Here is a 7,696-nt window from a genome sequence, read left to right as displayed (position 1 = left end):
GAGTCATTGTCTCATATAAGTGGTTGGCTAGGTTCTGAGCCGTTGATGTAAATTGTGAAATTGATAAGAAATGGAAACTGAAATGAAACATGAACATAGCGGTCATGAAATGGAAATGGATTATGAATTGATTTGTGGAAATTGAACATTTATCAATTGCTAATGTCTTAGTTATTACTCATACTATGTTTAGCATATTTCTACTCGGCGTTAGCTTACCCTATATAGGACATTATTTTCAGGTACAGGTAGTATGCCATCTCCAAGGACATAGCTTGGATAATGACGAGAGTTGAAGACTCTTTTTATTTATTTTGTTTGTATTACATGTATATCAAGCCAAGGGCTTATTTTGTATAGAGTTAGTACTCTTCTTTTGTGTAACCAGGTGTTGACTTGGAAAGCTGTAAGCCCATAGGGCATTTACTCTTGTTGTTAACATGTAATACAGTTGTAAGAATTACTCTGATGAATAGAAATTGTTGGTTTCTTTTATATCAAGGCATGTCTAAAGTGATGGGTTTTATGTATTTTTTTGAGGGCGTTACAAAAATGAAACCAAAACTGACCACGACAAGTTCCTAAAGGAAGCATTATCAAACCATTTAAAGAAAAAAAAAATCAAGGATATTGTTTTGAATGAAAAAATTCAAATCTCAAACAAATATTTTTGAATGAGAAATTTCAAACCTTAAACATATATTTTTGAATGAGAAATCTCAAACCTTAAACATATGTTTTTGAATAATAAATTTCAAATCTTGTCTCCTCCTCTTGCTTCTACTCTACCGGTCTCGATCCCGATCCCTGTCTCGATCCCCGATCCATGATCTCGATCCTTTTTCACTCCTCAGTCTCGTAACCTTGTGTTCATGCAACTCAACTGGTCCATCTTCCTCTGCAAAATCATCAGAATCAGAATCAGAATCAAGAAAAACAAAAAATCGTCAAGAAATTTCAACCGAATCGATTCCTGAATCGATGGATTTAGAATTAAATCTGACCAAGTAATCGTAATCAAACTGGTGAATCTCTCAAGAAGCATGAGGAGAGACAGAGAAAACCCTAGATCTAGGATGGAGAGAGAAAACGATAGAGAGAGAATGATAGAGACGGAAAGAGAAATGGGAAGACGGAACATTGTTATAAAGTGAAACGCGTGTTTAACGGGTGTATTTTAATTTAACGCGTGTATTTAACGCATCTTTCACAATGTTTGTCAAAAAAACGTTGTTATAGCCAACTTTTCTTATAGTGAGTGGAGATACAGACCACTAAATTAGCAGTACTACTGCCAACTCTAATGAGGTGGCAGGGAAAGAAAAATAAATAAATAAGGGATAAAGCATCACATCAAGAGGTGGGCTCTACCAATTACAACTCTCCTAGAGCTCCTAAATTAGTGGTCTTAAATATTTTTCTTTGTACATGAGTTTAGATATGATTTCTTGAGCTCTAGGGGAGCTCTAAACAAGTGGGTCTTACTTGTGATGTGATGTGTGTGTGTGTGTGTGTGTGTGTGTATGTTTTTTTTTCTTTTGGAGCTGTGAAAGACGGAGAAAACACGGTTCATGGCAATGAGAGGGGAGAACCTAAGTGTGTGAAGAAGGGGCTTGGTTTTGACACCCTCCATTTCTATGGAAAATGGTTTGTCTCACTCACAGGGATGATCTAAGGTTTACTTTGTTGTGTGGTTGATACTTTATAGGCCTATATGTGTGAGCTGTGAAGTGCTGCACACGTGCGGAAGATTATGTTAATATCGCAATACTTGTGTGGAGCATATTTTCCTTCATATAAGAGCATCTCAAACGGTGAACTATTTTTTTTATTATTATTATCAAATTTAAGGAAAAAAATGCAATTTTCTGAATCTGATACGAGGTACTCCAACAGTTGAACTGTAGCATGAATCAAAAGACTGGGGACGTTTAGTGGGACAACCGGCAGGTCGACCGGTTAAGCGATTGAAACTTCTCTCAGCAACCAATAGAGGGTAATTGAAGTTTGGGGAAAAAACAGAGTAATACTAGAGTACCTCCAATCAGGCCAAGGATGTGACGCCCCAAATTTTTTAAACATCAAGGGAAATTAAATAAACAAAATCACTTAATAAATCAAAAAGTTGACATCTTAATTGGACATTCCAACTCTCGTACATAACCAAAGGTTCAAACAACAATAAATAAAAGCTTAAAATTATCCAAATACAACATTAAATGAAATTATAAAGTCCTTAATAGCTATCATATAAAATAATAAAATTTATTTGGCTCTAATCATGGTTTCAAGTTAGCCAAGGCTCTACATTAGCGTCAACTCCATTTCAGCTTCAATTATTTCCTCGCCAAAACCTAGCATAAAACGCCAGGGCAACAAAAATATATGCCATGAGTTTTGCAACACAGTAAGAAAACATAACCAACCTATCATTCTTTTTAAAAGAAAAATAATGAGATTATAAACATGAGATAACAATATAATTGTAAACATAAATTACAACCATTAAAATAATTTCAATAATTCTAATAAATTAGGTGACACTCGAAATCTCACCAAAGAGATTTATCTTACCAACCACTAAGCATGGCAACGGTTAATTTGAAACCCTCCCTTGGTCAAATATTCAAGTGTTACTAACCGTAACTACCAGGGATGCCCACGTTCGGAGTTATATACCTACGTAGTGGCATTCGTGATCTGCCCCAAGGAAACAATCTGCCAGGGATACGTAACCTCCCTGTGTGCCATCTACACATCCACCCTTATTTCAAAACCGAATACCGAAAAAGGTTCAAATAAGTCCCGTGCCATCTTAGGGTTTCGCGACACAATTTGCGTGAGAATTCTCAAAACCAAGGCTCACCCTGAACAACCGGTTTCAGGTATTAACCGTCAACCTTTAATTTCGTACACTCTTTAAAACCAAGACTCACCCTGAACAGCTGGTATTAACCGTCAATTGTTAACTTTGTATATGCCGTTAATCATTTTAGTTAGCATTGATATTAATCACAAATAATTCCAATTTTTAATTACAAATAATGTTATACCAACTCATTAAAATTCCCAACATAAAATATTACATATGTCACACAATAATAAATAATTGTACAAAATTTAAATAAATAATTTATTTAAACCATGGTGTGAAATAATAATTTAGATACCAATAAATCATAATTACACACATGCATGAATTGCACAATATTAAATTTTTAGTCCAAATAAACAATTGAAGAGATAATTTTTTATTCCTCCTTAATCTGCCAAAATTTTCAGAATGCATATCTCGCAATTAAAATTATAAATAAATTATTCATACAACTCTAAAATTCATATAAGTCTACAGAATACTCAATAAACATGCTATGGTCATTTTTCAAAAAGCATTTTCCAAAAATAAATTATAAATAATTCTGAAAAATTCCAAGAAAGTTTACGACACAGATTTATCACATTTTCTTAAATTAATTCCATACTTAAATTTATAAATCAATTCCATAATATAAAAATTTATTATGAAACTAGACTTCTCAAATTTCATTTTTTGTTTATAAATTACCAGATTTTATTTAATATAGAATTTTTAATGAATTTTCAAACATATAGTAAATCTGTCTTGCAGCTCCAGATTTAATTAAAAATTTGTATAAATTGGTAAAAAACTCGATAATTGTTGCAAAAATTTGTGGATGAACTAGATATGATTCGAAACAACTTTGTAGAAGAAATAATCTCAAAATTTTGAGTATAAAATTGTAAAAAAATTCGTACAGCGAATCAGCAAATTTAAGGGCCAAAAAGAAATCTTCAATCCTCCCTTTAATGATATAAACTACACATGCAAGCCTATTTTCACAATAATAACATGACTTTAAAACTATCAATATCTTCAAATATTTGATGTACACATTACAATATATATATATATATATGTCTATAAAAAATTTCTATCTATAAGTTTAGTCATTTTATCATATGATTATAATCTGAAAATTTCAACAATTAAAAAAAATGAGAGTATTGAGAGGGTTTTCTTACTTAATAGTAAGATTGAAATAGGATGATAAAATGATAGAAAATTTTGGCTTCCTTAATCTCCTCCTTTCCTTCTACTAAGCTTCGTTGCTCCAGAATTTCCCTCCGATTTTGAGTATGGAATATATGCACTGTAAGTAGGCATATTAATAGCCTCCTCACCTGAGGCTCTCTCTCTCTTATTCTTTTCATTATTCTATTTAGCCACTTTCTCTCAATTCCAGGGAGTATGATGGGGTTGTGGTTCTTATATTAACATGCAAACAAGCATGTGGCAAAGTTGCCACAAAAAATCTGCTATATTTTTTTTTTAATTTTAATATTTGTGTATTTGTGTGAGTTGCTTAAAATTGATACACTAAGATTTTTAACTAAGGTATTTAGTAAGAATAATTATCATGTTGAATCCTAATTAAAATAATTTATAAACAACAAATATTGAACACGCACAAAATTATTATTCTTAATAATGTCTTTGTTAGTGATTGAATTGGGTTAATTTAAAACTAACTTTTACATTAATATATATTTCAAATAAACTCTGGATAAAATTAATTAATTAAGTTATTTATTTATTTATTATTATTATTATTATTTTAGAATAATTAAATGCGGGTTTTCACAAAGGAACCCACTGCAATTGGAATCTTGCATCTGTAGCACAAGTTTGGTTCCAGGGAGAACACTAGCATTGGAGTTCACGTCTTTCACAGCCTCCTCAATTGCAATCTTGGCCACTCTACCAATGGTGGATTCGAATGTGAAAATAGCTCCAATATTCACAACAGCAGCTCTTGAAGAAACATTCCCACTAAACCCATTTGCAAAAATGCCAACAAGGAGCAACAACAATGAAAGAATCCAAATCATACTCATTTTAGATGGGTGACTCTGATATCTTTGTACCCGCAAAATGAATCCAATCACCTGCTTCGGAAGAGAATTCTTTGCATAATTGATTCATGGGTTTGGGGAATTTGAAAGAACCATTACTTTCAACAAACATGTAAGATACAACTGTGAAATCATTCAAAGAACTATATTAAAATGAGAGAAAATGAGAAAAACAAATGTAACCCAAAACACTGAAGCACTGCACAGTAACTTCGCACTTTTTGTATGAAAGGGACAACCGATGGGACAACCGGTGGGACGTCCGACCGGTTGTCCAATGGACCCACCTCCAATGTAAACGCATAGTGATTTGGTGAAATCTGCCCAACTCCTCAGTTTGGTGAAATTTTTGGGCAATTCTCATTTTGATATCAGTTTGATGAAACTGTTGGAGCCAAAAAAGTTATTTTTTTTTCACCAAATTCAAATTTGGTGATGGTTTTGCATTTGGTGATGGTTTTGCTTAACCATTGGAGACAGTTTTCCTTTGTATAAGGCTACAGCTCAGGAGAGCAAACAAAACAAAAAAAAAAAAGAAAATTATTTAAAATTTATTATCAAATTTGAAGATTAATTCATGGTATCATCTTTTGGAAATTAGGTTATTTTAATTAGTTTTTTAATTTTTTAATAAAGATTTATAAAAAAATAAAGAGAATAATGTGATAACTTAGTTTGGATTTTTGGCTATTTTAGCCAAAAAGTCACTCTCCAAACAATCCCTAAATATGAAAGAGCGTTTGGATTTGGTGGGTTTGTTTTGAGACCGATCTTAATAAGCCAACCTATTCACTTTTTAGGATTCATTTATTAGAATATATTTTTGAAAAAAATCAAGATGATTAAATATCGGTAGCTATATATTTGAATAACATTTGTATTACAAAAAATAGATAGATATTTTTACAATTATATTTGTCGTTCATTTTAAAATAAATAAATAAATATAATTCAAAAATATAACTATCGATGTCTGATCATATTAATTTTTTACATGAGTATTCTAACTAATGAATTTTAAAAGAAATGATTTGAATCACTAAGGTTGGCACAAAATGAACTCACAAAATTCAAATACTCTCTCAAATTAAATGGCCAATTTCAGACAATCTAAACCCTTAAAATATGTACCTTAGATTTGCATTCTAGGCAATTTTTGACTTCCCTTTCCTTTTGGGTACAATATACAAGCAAGAAAATGTAATTTTATATTATTATTTTATATAGAAATATTTGATCCGAATCTATCACTTTAAACACCACGTTCTTTTTGTGAAATTATATATTTTCCTTCTGTCTTCTAACTTCTTGTTAGGTTTTTATTCTTGGCAATCCCGTTTGACAAAACTTCTTTCAGATGTATTTATTTTCGCACTTTTATTTCAGTGAGGCTATGAGTTTATTAGATGCGAATCCAAACCCGAATCGAATCATGCAGAGAAGTTTGTGATGTTAATGCTTTCAAGATTGCCACTTCGCTGATTATTACGGGGGTCGAGCTCGCGGCCGAAGCAAAATGCAAAATTGCATTCAAAATTGCATGTCCGTCGTTGCTCGCTCGAGCCAAGGAATTCTCGCTCGAGCTAGGGCTTGCTCGCTCGAGCCAAGGAATGCACGCTCGAGCCAAGGATTGCGTCCATACAAAAACCTGAAAAAGTGTATTCCTCGCTCGAGCCAAGGATCCGTCGCTCGAGCCAAGGCACTAGTAGAAATCATGAAAAATACACTCCTCGCTCGAGCCAGAAAATCTTCGCTCGAGCGAGCCTCAGAATCCGGATTTCTCAAGGAGTTTGTTTTCTTCCCAATCTTGGATTACTTTTGGTTCTCTATAAATACTTGGTTTTCTCCCAAAACTAAGTGATTGATTGAACTCCTCCAGATCTTCTTTTTGGTTCTTAAGGATTATATCTGGGGATATTTTGTTAGTTTTCTTTGATGTTTTATTGAGTATTCAACTCATGGTTTAAAGAGAGTACATCAAAGGTTATGTTTTGTTCTACAAAAGAGAGAGTTGTTCTTCGGTGGATTCTGAAGAATTCGAGCCTGAAGCCTTGGTGGAATCTAGAGTGGCTCATCAGAAAGACAATTCCGTGGTGAAGATGGGGTTGGAAGAGGCACATAAAGGTTGGTTCAATTAGGCGTTGTGGATTCGCTAGGTAATTGAGAGTATACCTGTGTAATTCCTTTAATTCTTCTTAGTGGATTGTTTTGTGGCTGTTGCCCGTGGTTTTTTTATCACAGTTGGAGGTGTCCAATTGTGATTTTTCCACGTAAAATCGTTGTGTCTCTTTGTCTTAATTGTTTGATTGGGATTGTTATATTCTGCTTAAAATTGATACATAATCACAAATCAACATCTAGGGGATTTCTAGATTTTTCACTTCTAAACAGACATATTAATAAAAATAAGTGGAGCTAATTTGTACATGAGTTTAGATATGATTTCTTTAGCTCTAGGGGAGCCCTAAACAAGTGGGTCTCACTTGTGATGTGATGTGTGTATTTTTTTTATTTTTTTTTTTTTTGGGGGGGGGGGGAACTGCCACATCATTAGAGCTTTCTATCATTGCTGTTACAAAAAATAAACATAACATAATTATGTTCAATAACATGGGTACTATTGTTGAATTAAGTGGGTTAGAACAATGTGATGGTGGCATTTTTATAATTAAAAGAATACTTGATGTGTGATTTTGTTTTAAAATGATATAAAATTTTTATAATTTTTTTTTTCTATTTGCATAACACTTCTTAATATTTA

The sequence above is a fragment of the Camellia sinensis genome, chromosome 13 (assembly GCF_055761805.1).
Source record: "Camellia sinensis isolate YWXY chromosome 13, ASM5576180v1, whole genome shotgun sequence".
In the NCBI taxonomy this organism is placed as follows: domain Eukaryota; kingdom Viridiplantae; phylum Streptophyta; class Magnoliopsida; order Ericales; family Theaceae; genus Camellia; species Camellia sinensis.
This window is presented reverse-complemented; position numbering follows the sequence as displayed.